At 45.4% G+C, this 12,057-nt stretch overlaps 1 protein-coding gene across 6 annotated transcripts in view; it reads right to left on the bottom strand.

The window, feature by feature from the left end:
- The window catches only part of ttll5 (tubulin tyrosine ligase-like family, member 5), a 508,510-nt gene that overhangs the window by 23,561 nt on the left and 472,892 nt on the right, over positions 1-12,057 (bottom strand). The gene's annotated exons all lie outside the window — the stretch shown is intronic.

Here is a 12,057-nt window from a genome sequence, read left to right as displayed (position 1 = left end):
ATGGAATTTATGGCTTTGTGGTCAAGTTTGCAGACAATATGAAGATAGGTGGAGGGGCAGGTAGTGTTGAAGAAACAGTCTTCAGAAAGGTTTTTTTAAACGCAAACAACAGGAATTCTGCAGATGCTGGAAATTCAAGCAACACACATCAAAGTTGCTGGTGAATGCAGCAGGCCAGGCAGCATCTGTAGGAAGAGGTGCAGTCGACGTTTCAGGCCAAGACCCTTCGTCAGGACTAACGAGTTAGTCCTGATGAAGGGTCTCGGCCTGAAACGTCGACTGCACCTCTTCCTACAGATGCTGCCTGGCCTGCTGCATTCACCAGCAACTTTGATGTGTGTTGTTTCAGAAAGGTTTAGACAGTTTAGGAAAATAGGCAAAGAAGTGATAGATGGAATATAGTGTATGGAAGTGTATGGTCATGCATTTTGTAGAAGGAATAAAAGCATAGACCATTTTCTAAATGGGGAAAAAAATTCAAAAATCCTCGGTGTAAAGGGACTTAGGAGTGGGCTTGGCATTGGAAAGAGTTCCAAGGAGGTTCACTGGAATGATTCTGAGAATGAAAGGGTTAACCTATGAACAGCGTTTGATGGCTTGGGGCTGTATTTGCTGGAGTTCAGCAGAATGGCGGGGAGGGGGTGTGGATCTCATTGAAACCTATTGAATATTGGAGGGGATGTGGAGAGGTAGTTTCCTATAGTAGGGGAGTCTGGAACCAGAAGACAAGCCTCAGAATAGTCCTTTAGAACAGAGGTGGGGAAGAATTTCTTCAGCCAGAAGATGGTGAATATGTGGACTTTATTGCCACAGATTGCTGTGGAGGCCAAGTCATTAGGTATATTTAAACTGAAGGTTGACTTGTTCTTGGGTAGTAAGGACGTCAAAGTTTATGGGGAGAAGACAAGAGAAAGGGGTTGAGAGGGATGGTGGATCAGCCGTTATGGAATGGTGGAGCAAACTTGATGGGTTGAATGGCCCACTTCTGTTCCTGTGTCTTATGGTCTAAAGCTCCAATGTCCATGACTCCAATGCCCAGGAATGGAAAAGTCTACAAAAATTGGTGTATACAACCTTTTCATCACAGGAAAAACCCTCCCCACCATTGAGTACATTTACAAAGAAAACTGTCACAAGAAAGCAGGATCCATCATAAGGACCCCCACCATATAAGTAATGCTCTTTATTGCCATTGGGAAGGAGGTTCAGAAGCCTTAGGTTACACACCACCAAGTTCAAGAACAGCTATTACCCTTCATCATCAGGCTCCTGAACCGGCGTGTATAACTTCACTCACCACAACTCTGAACTTATTCTACAACCTACAGACTCAGGTTATTAGTATTATTTTTTATTTGCATAATTTTTCTTGTTTTGCACATCGGTTGTTTGTCAGTTGTTATTTATGTCTAGTTTTTGTAAATTCTTTTGTATTTCTTTATTTTCCTGAAAATGCCTGCAAGAAAGTGAATCTCACGGTAGTGTATGGTAACATATATGTATTTTGATAGTAAATTTCCTTTGAACCTTGGATAGTGAATTGATATACCAGTTATTATGACATAGAAGGAGGCATTCAGCCCATCATCTCTAAGCCCCATTTTCATCAGGGTCATCTCTACTTCCTTATTTCCCTCTTGTAGGGTCTTAGAAACGTTGACTGTTTATTCATTTCCATGGATGCTGCTTGACCTGCTGGGTTCCTCCAGCTTTTTGAATATGTTGCTTTGGATTTCCAGTATCTGCAGAATTTCTTGTGTTTATACTCCTTATTTGCTCATCAAGCACTCTTTGGTTTCTTGGTTATTTACCAACATTACAGTGGTCAGTTCACTGACCCGCTGTCATTGGGACGTGAGAGGGAACTGCAGCACCCCGACGAACCACACTGTCAGAGTGAGAACATACAAACTCCACACGGAAAGCTTGAAGTTAGAATTGAAGCCGGCTACCTGAAATGGTGTTATTCCGACTGGAGGTCTATGACCAGCACTGGGACCTATTGTTTGTAACATACACTCAGTGGCCACTTTATTAGGTACACCAGTACATCTGCTCGTTAATGCAAATATCTAATCAGCCAATCATGAAGCAGCAACTCAATGCATAAAGCACGCAGAATAGTTAAGAGGTTCAGTTGTTTTTCAGACCAAACATTAGAGTGGGGAAGAAATGGAGGGCAGAGCAAAGTCAAGATGGCGCTAAATGGCCACTCCTTTGCTTGCATCTTTGGAAACTGCTCTAATTTTATCTTTGATGTCTCTATTTTTCATTTTCAAGGTTCCTTAAAAGACCCTGACCTGGAGTTACACTCTGACTTTGGTTCTTTACGGGAATGGGACCCGCTATCAGGGTCTCACATCCAGCCGCTTTTTGGTATCCCAAGGATGCGGCCCGGAAGACTAGCATGCCTTCAGGGTGCCGGATTTTCATGGCTCTGGAGATGTGCTGGTTCAAGGCCAGTGCCCCTGACTGAGGCATCGCAGAGGAACACAGAACATTGGGAGCAGCAGGTTAGCTGTTGGCTGTATGTCCAGAGACCTGAGCTCTCTGAGCGCAGAGCTCGGAAAAAGCAACGCAACATACATTAAACATCATAAATCAGTGAGTTGTTTGATATGCTTTGAAACAGGGACACCTCTTTTTACCTTATTAGGGAGAGAGTGATATGTCAAATTACTGAGTGAACAAGCAGTCTTTGGGGAACTGCAAGTCTGTGTCTTTATTGATGCTTTGCTGCACGCTTGAGTGCTCGGTGGAGGGTGCCAATGCATTTTTGCTGGTGGAGGTGGGGGCCATTGCCTTGCTGCTGCTTGTGTGTGTGTGAGGGGGAGCTGGGAGGGAGGCTTTGGGGTTCTAACCTTTTAACTGTCATTCATTCTTTGGGGCACTCCTTTGTTTTCATGGATGTTTGCAAAGAAAAAGAATTTCAGGATGTATATTGTATACATTTCTCTGACATTAAAAGTACCTATTGAACCTATTGAAATGTGATCTAAGTGATTATGACTGGAATAATTGTTGGTGCCAGATGGAATAGTTTGAGTATCTCAGAAACTGCTGAACTCCTGGGATTTTCAGGCACAACAGTCTCTAGAATCTACAGTCTCTAGAGTTCAGTGAGAAAAATAAACTCAGTGGGCGACAGTTCTGTGAGTGAAAATGCCTTGTTAATGAGAAAGGTCAGAGGAGAATGGACAGATTGGTTCAAGCTGGCAGTAACTTAACCACGCATTACAACTGTGCAGTAGAGTTTTTGTGAATGCACATGTTGAACTTTGGATTGGATGTGCTACAGCAGCTGAAGACCACAAATATACACTCAGTGTGCACTTTATTAGGTACAGAAGGTACCCAATAAAGTGGCACTGAATGCATATAAATGACTTGGACAGCAATCTAGTTGGGTGAATTAGTAAATTATGGATAGGGAAGAAGGTTGTCAAAAAATTCAGCAGAATATAGAAGAGTTGGAAATTTGAGCAGGGGAGTGCATATGGAGTTTAAAGCTTTTCCAGATAAGTGTGAGGTATTGCACTTTGGAAGGTCAAATGTAAAAGGGAAGTACACAGTATACAGCAGGACCCACAGGAGCAGTGACGTACAGAGGGATCTTAGGCTTCAAGTTCATAGCTCCCTGAAAGTGGCAACAGGATGGTAAAGGTGCTTGACTTCATCAGTCATGATATTGAGTATAAAAGTTGAGAAGTCATGTTGCAGCTGTATAAAACTTTGATTAGGCTACGTTTGGAGTATAGTGTGCAGTTCTGGTCATTCCATTACAGAAAGGATGAGGAGGCTTTGGAGAGGGTGCTAAAGAGTTTTACCAGGATACTGCCTTGATTAGAGGGCATGTGGTGATAAGCAGAAGCTGAATAAACTGGGGCTGTTTTCTCTGGAGTGTCGGAGGCTTCCAGTGGCATCATAGCATGCTCACAACTCGCTTAACCTAACCAGTACGGCTTTGGAATGTGGGAGGAAATCCACATAGTCACAGGGAGAATGTACAAATTCCTTAAAGACAGTGATGTGAATCAACCTCAATCTTACAGCTGGCACAGTAAAGCTATGTGCTATCCATGGGGGAGAAACACCCAGTGGTCATGATCCATGTTGGTACCAAGAGCACCTGAAGATCAATGAAAGAAGTTTTGTTGCAGGAGTGTGAGCAGCCAGAGTCCCAGTTATAAAGTCGAACCACTGAGCTAATGATCTGCAGATCACAACCTGAGCCAATTTAAACTGGCATTAGGTCAAGAAGGTGCAGCTCAAAGATTAGTGTAGGAGAAGTGGATGTGAATTCTTGGGACACTGCCATCAGGGAGAGGAGAAACTGTTCTGTTGAGCTGAGCTCTGGCAAGCCTGGTAAATGCAATAATTAGAGCTACAGAAAGGACTTCAAACAAAATAATGTTGGGGCAAGGTTCAGGGAGAGCGGAAATATAAAAAGTTGAAGAGAAAGGTCAAGGTGCAGGTGTTGCTCAGAATGGAGGCTAGTGACTAGTGGTGTGCTGCAGGGCTCATTGTTGTGACCCTTGCTTTTTGTTATTTATAGTAATGATTTGGATGCAAGTACACAAGCATTGATCAGTAAGTTTGTAAATAACAAAATTAGAAGGTGTTGCTGGTAGTGAAGAAGATTACAGGGGGACCTTGATTAGTTAGGGAAGTGGGCTGAGGAGTGGCAAATGAATTTCAATACAGATATATACGAGGGGTGATTGATCATGGCCTAAGGAGTCAATTTTAGAAAACCTAGCACATTTATTTCCCCCCCCCTTGTCTTTCTTCCCGGACCTCCTGTCCCATGATCCTCTCGTATCCCCTTTTGCCTATCACCTGTCCAGCTCTTGGCTCTATCCCTCCCCCTCCTGTCTTGTCCTATCATTTTGGATCTCCCCCTCCCCCTCCAACTTTCAAATCCCTTACTCACTCTTCCTTCAGTTAGTCCTGACGAAGGGTCTCGTCCTGAAACGTCGACTGCACCTCTTCCTACAGATGCTGCCTGGCCTGCTGCGTTCACCAGCAACTTTGATGTGTGTTGCTTGAATTTCCAGCATCTGCAGAATTCCTGTTGTTTACATTTATTTTTCAACAGTTTAACTGCAGTTCAACTCTTTGAGTGATTATGCAGAAAGTTTGAAGTTAATAACTTACCTCCTTCTACCTTAGGCCACAAACTTATCAATCACCCCGATGAGTTATTAACCTCAAACTTTCTGCATAATCACTCAAAGTTGAACTGCATGTGCATGTAACGAGAGCTGTATAACTCATCTTCTTCTGCCTTAGGCCACAAACTTATCAATCACCCCTGCTGTGGGCACTTCCTGGAGGTCCAAGATCCGTATGCTCCATGACCGCTGGACTAAGTGTGTAAATGTAGGAGGGGATTATGTTGAAAAATAAATGTGCTAGGTTTTTTAAAATTGACTCCTTCTCCCTCAGGCCACAAACTTATCAATCACCCCTCATATCTAAGGTGACGCATATTGGAAAGTCAAATCAGTATAGGACTTGTATTATAAATGGGAGAGCACCAGGGAATATAATGGAACAGAGGAAGCTATGATACAAGTGCATAGTTTGTTGAAAGTGGCATCACAGACAATGCTGTGGAAAAGGTATTTAGCACACTTGCCTTGGTCAGTCAGGGCATTCCAGAGAAGATCTAGCAGTTTTTTCCCAATATGACAAGATTGAGACCATAAGACCATAAGATAAAGGAGCAGAAGTCGGCTATTCGGCCCATCGAGTCTGCTCCGCCATTTTATCATGAGCTGATCCATTCTCCCATTTAGTCCCACTCCCCTGCCATAACCTTTGATGCCCTGGCTACTCAGATACCTATCAATCTCTGCCTTAAATACACCGAATGACTTGGCTTCCACTGCTGCCTGTGGCAACAAATTCCATAGATTCACCACCCTCTGACTAAAAAAATTTCTTCGCATATCTGTTCTGAATGGGCACCCTTCAATCCTTAAGTCATGCCCTCTCGTACTAGACTCCTCCACCATGGGAAACAATTTTGCCACATCCACTCTGTCCATGCCTTTCAACATTCGAAATGTTTCTGAGGTCTCCCCTCATTCTTCTAAACTCCAAGGAATACAGTCCAAGAGCAGACAAACTTTCCTCATATATTAACCCTCTCAGTCCCGGAATCATTCCAGTGAATCTTCTCTGTACCCTCTCCAACGTCAGCACATCCTTTCTTAAATAAGGAGACCAAAACTGCCCCCAGTACTCCAAGTGGGGTCTCACCAGCGCCTTATAGAGTCTCAACGTCACATCCCTGCTCCTATACTCTATTCCTCTAGAAATGAATGCCAACATTGCATTCGCCTTCTTCACCACCGACTCAGCCTGGAGGTTAACCTTAAGGGTATCCTGTACGAGGACTCCCAATTCCCGTTGCGTCTCAGAACTTTGAATTTTTTCCCCATTTAAATAATAGTCTGCCCGTTTATTTCTTCTGCCAAAGTGCATAACCATACACTTTCCAAAATTGAGGGCCAATGTTCCCTCTAATTTTTTTTTACAGCTGCACAAAACAACCATTGCTTTGAGCAGCATACATCAAAGTTGCTGGTGAACGCAGCAGGCCAAGCAGCATCTATAGGAAGAGGCGCAGTCGACGTTTCAGGCCGAGACCCTTCGTCAGGACTAACTGAAGGAAGAGTGAGTAAGGGATTTGAAAGCTGGAGGGGGAGGGGGAGATGCAAAATGATAGGAGAAGACAGGAGGGGGAGGGATAGAGCCGAGAGCTGGACAGGTGATAGGCAAAAGGGGATACGAGAGGATCATGGGACAGGAGGCCTAGGGAGAAAGACAGGGGGGGGGGTGACCCAGAGGATGGGCAAGAGGTATATTCAGAGGGACAGAGGGAGAAAAAGGAGAGTGAGAGAAAGAATGTGTGCATAAAAATGAGTAACAGCTGGGGTACGAGGGGGAGGTGGGGCCTAGCGGAAGTTAGAGAAGTCAATGTTCATGCCATCAGGTTGGAGGCTACCCAGACGGAATATAAGGTGTTGTTCCTCCAACCTGAGTGTGGCTTCATCTTTACAGTAGAGGAGGCCGTGGATAGACATGTCAGAATGGGAATGGGATGTGGAATTAAAATGTGTGGCCACTGGGAGATCCTGCTTTCTCTGGCGGACAGAGCGTAGATGTTCAGCAAAGCGGTCTCCCAGTCTGCGTTGGGTCTCACCAATATATAAAAGGCCACATCGGGAGCACCGGACGCAGTATATCACCCCAGTCGACTCACAGGTGAAGTGATGCCTCACCTGGAAGGACTGTTTGGGGCCCTGAATGGTGGTAAGGGAGGAAGTGTAAGGGCATGTGTAGCACTTGTTCCGCTTACATATATATGATATACTGCGTCCAGTGCTCCCGATGTGGCCTTTTATATATTGGTGAGACCCGACGCAGACTGGGAGACCGCTTTGCTGAACATCTACGCTCTGTCCGCCAGAGAAAGCAGGATCTCCCAGTGGCCACACATTTTAATTCCACATCCCATTCCCATTCTGACATGTCTATCCACGGCCTCCTCTACTGTAAAGATGAAGCCACACTCAGGTTGGAGGAACAACACCTTATATTCCGTCTGGGTAGCCTCCAACCTGATGGCATGAACATTGACTTCTCTAACTTCCGCTAGGCCCCACCTCCCCCTCGTACCCCAGCTGTTACTCATTTTTATGCACACATTCTTTCTCTCACTCTCCTTTTTCTCCCTCTGTCCCTCTGAATATACCTCTTGCCCATCCTCTGGGTCACCCCCCCCCCTGTCTTCCTCCCTAGGCCTCCTGTCCCATGATCCTCTCGTATCCCCTTTTGCCTATCACCTGTCCAGCTCTCGGCTCTATCCCTCCCCCTCCTGTCTTCTCCTATCATTTTGCATCTCCCCCTCCCCCTCCAGCTTTCAAATCCCTTACTCACTCTTCCTTCAGTTAGTCCTGACGAAGGGTCTCGGCCTGAAACGTCGACTGCGCCTCTTCCTATAGATGCTGCTTGGCCTGCTGCGTTCACCAGCAACTTTGATGTATGTTGCTTGAATTTCCAGCATCTGCAGAATTCCTGTTGATTGCTTTGAGCAGGGTATTTTTACACGGCCTGAAAATTGTATGGCACTTTAAATGTTTTCTTTCGTAATATGCATACGCTGAATGTTTAGATTAAATACCTGTGCAGCAACAAAGGCTATGTGTGCTGGAGCATTTTAGTTACTGTGCGGATATGCATCCACGCAGCTCAGAGGGAACAGTATTGAGGATGGAGTTTTACAGTGTGGAAAAAGCCCTTCGGCCCATACATGGCCATGCTGATCAAGGTGCACGTTCAAGCTAATCCCATTTCCCGGCACTTGGCCTATATCCCTTAGGTGATCCATATACCTATCCACATACTTCTTCAGTGTATCTAATGCACCTACCTCAGAGACTGGGCCAACGTTTGTTGCAGTTTAGAGGAATAAGACATATTTCCATGAAAATGTACAGGACTGTGAGGTTAGATGCTGAGATGGCTCCCCTTGAGGGGGAAGCCTAGACCTTGGACACAGTGTTAGAATGAAGATCTATCCACTTAGGAACAACTACTCTCATAGGGCTATCAATGTTTGGAATTTTCTGCACCAGAGGCCAAGTTTCAGGTGTACAAGATAAGAGGCATATTGCAGATACGTTAGGGACATTTAAAAGATTTTTAGATAGGCACATGGATGATAGAACAGTGGAGGGCTATGTGGGAGGGATGTGCTAGACTGAGCTTGGATGGAGTAGGTTATGTCAGCACAACATCGTGGTACGAAGGGCTTGTACTGTGTTGTAATGTTCTATGTTCTATGTTAAGTCATTGAATACATTTCCAGTGAAAAGATTGCTGGTCTACTCTAACGTAGGAAGGTAGTTGAGGTTAAAATGGGATCAATTCTGATCTTACTGAATGGCGGAACAAGTCTTCAAGGATTGCATGGTTAGACTGGGTGGGACACTAAATGTCACTGAGAGAGGGGTACTAAAGAACCCCCAAGACTAGGCTGGGTACAGTAAAGGGTCGAAAGTCTAACTCCTTGCTGGAACATTTCACAATTCTGAACTGCTGTAAGGTAACCAGAGCACATTTTGTAAAGATACAAAGCTGCCACAATAGATTATGACAAAGAATTCGAGCTTGTGGAAGACTGGTTAATCAAGCTCAGTACTGTACGAGAGCAAAATCAGAATCAAAATCAAGTTTATAATCACGGACATATGTCATGAAATTTGTTGCTTTGTGGCAGAAATACAGAATAGAACATAACATATACCATAAATCGGAGGCATAGAAAGTGAGCAAAAATAGTGAGATAATTTTCATGGACTGTTCAGAAATCTGATTGTGGAAGGGTAGAAGCTGTTCCTATAACATTGAGTGTGGGTCTTTGGGCTCCTGTACCTCCTCCAGGCAGGCTAAGTGCAGATATCTGGTCCAGGAGAGCTGCCGGCAGTGGGCCTTCCCAACGTGACAGTAGTAAGGAGCAGACAATCAGGCTCAGAAGTGGAGTGGAGCAGGCAAGGTAAGTGCACAGATATCTGTTGCACGGACTCTGCCAACAGTTATTGGCTGTGCTGCATCTGCCAGTCTGGCTTTGTTTTAGACTGCAGATGTTTGGGCACACACTGACCACAGCATCTGGAGCCTGATACAAAGCACATTCTGTGAAGGCATGGTAGTGAGCACTGAACGAAAAACAGATCCCGCTACTGTAAAAACAAAGGTGAAGCCAGCCTACAGTCAAAGCCCATGGACATTCTCACTGCTTTTCCTTCAAGATGTGCGAGTGTCAGAGTTTCAAAGTATGTTTATTATCAAATTACACATGTTACCATTATCTACTTTGTGATTCATTTTCTTGCCTGCATTTAAAGGAAAATAAAGCAATACAACAGAATTTATGAAGAACACTACACATAAACAAAGACTGACAAATAAAAGTAATTCCAGTAAGATGGCAGTATGCTCGGATGAAGTGGCCTCTCTGCAGTCAACCAAAGGTTTTATCCCCCCTTGTTCAATCCCTTCCTACCTATGTTCGTGACACTTCTCACACTCTGAATTTTTTCGATGATTTTTTCCATGGCCCCCACTGCTTTATTTTCACCATGGATGTCCAGTCCCTATATACTTTCATCCCCCATCAGGAAGGTCTCAAAGCTCTCCGCTTCTTTTTGGATTCCAGACCTAACCAGTGCCCCTCTACCACCACTGTCCTCCGTCTAGCGGAATTGGTCCTTACTGTTAATAATTTTTCCTTTGGCTCCTCCCACTTCCTCCAAACTAAAGGTGTAGCTATGGGCACCTTGTATGGGTCCTAGCTATGCCTGCCTTTTTGTTGGCTTTGTGGAACAATCCATGTTCCAAGCCTATACTGGTATCTGTCCCCCACTTTTCCTTCGCTACATCGATGACTGCATTGGCGCTGCTTCCTGCACACATACTGAGCTCGTTGACTTCATTAACTTTGCCTCCAACTTTCACCCTGCCCTCAAGTTTACCTGGTCCATTTCCGACACCTCCCTCCCCTTTCTTGATCTTTCTGTCTCTGTCTCTGGAGACAGCTTATCCACTGATGTCTACTATAAGCCTACGGACTCTCACAGCTACCTGGACTATTCCTCTTCTCACCCTGTCTCTTGCAAAAATGCCATCCCCTTCTCGCAATTCCTCCGTCTCTGCCGTATCTGCTCTCAGGATGAGGCTTTTCATTTCAGGACGAAGGAGATGTCCTCCTTTTTTAAAGAAAGGGGCTTCCCTTCCTCCACCATCAACTCTGCTCTCAAACGCATCTCTCCCATTTCACGCACATCTGCTCTCACCTCATCCTCCCGCCACCCCACTAGGAATAGAGTTCCCCTTGTCCTCACCTACCACCCCACCAGCCTCCGGGTCCAACATATAATCCTCCGTAACTTCCGCCACCTCCAACGGGATCCCACCACTAAGCACATCTTTCCCTCCCCCCCCACCCTGATTTCCGCAGGGATCGCTCCCTACGCGACTCCCTTGCCCATTCATCCTCCCCCCCCATCCCTTCCCACCGATCTCCCTCCCGGCACTTATCTTTGTAAGCGGAACAAGTGCTACACATGCCCTTACACTTCCTCCCTCACCACCATTCAGGGCCTCAAACAGTCCTTCTAGGTGAGGCGACACTTCACCTGTGAGTCGGCTGGGGTGATATAATGCATCCAGTGCTCCCGATGTGGCCTTCTATATATTGGCAAGACTGGACACAGGCTGGGAGACCGTTTTGCTGAACACCTATGCTCTGTCCGCCAGAGAAAGCAGGATCTCCCAGTGGCCACACATTTTAATTCCACGTCCCATTCTCATTCTGAAGTGTCTATCCACGGCCTCCTCTACTGTCAAGATGAAGCCACACTCAGGTTGGATGAACAACACCTTATATTCCGTCTGGGTAGCCTCCAACCTGATGGCATGAACATTGACTTCTCCAACTTCCGCTAATGCCCCACCTCCCCTTTGTACCCCATCCGTTATTCATTTATTTATTTATTATTAATTTTTTTTCCTCTCTCTCCTTTTTCTCCCTCTGTCCCTCTCACTATACTCCTTGTCCATCCTCGGGGCTTCCTCCCCCCGCTTTCTTTCTCCCTAGGCCTCCCATCCCATGATTCTCTCATATCCCTTTTGCCAATCAACTGTCCAGCTCTTGGCTCCATCCCTCCCCCTCCTGTCTTCTTCTATCATTTTGGATCTCCCCCTCCCCCTTTCAAATCTCTTACTAGCTCTTCTTTCAGTTAGTCCTGACGAAGGGTCTCGGCCGGAAACGTCGACTGTACCTCTTCCTAGAGATGCTGCCTGGCCTGCCGCGTTCACCAGCAATGTTTATGTGTGTTGCTTGTAACCAAAGATGTTATTGTCTTTTTTTAAATCACAAGGCATGGCTAGACATTAAAAACTTCAGGTACTGTAGGTATACACAGTCAGTGAGTTGCTTAAATGCAGAGAAGCTGTCTGTTACAGAAAGGTGTTGGAATCAGT

This window comes from Mobula hypostoma, chromosome 1 (genome assembly GCF_963921235.1).
Source record: "Mobula hypostoma chromosome 1, sMobHyp1.1, whole genome shotgun sequence".
NCBI classification, from domain to species: domain Eukaryota; kingdom Metazoa; phylum Chordata; class Chondrichthyes; order Myliobatiformes; family Myliobatidae; genus Mobula; species Mobula hypostoma.
This window is presented reverse-complemented; position numbering and strand designations above follow the sequence as displayed.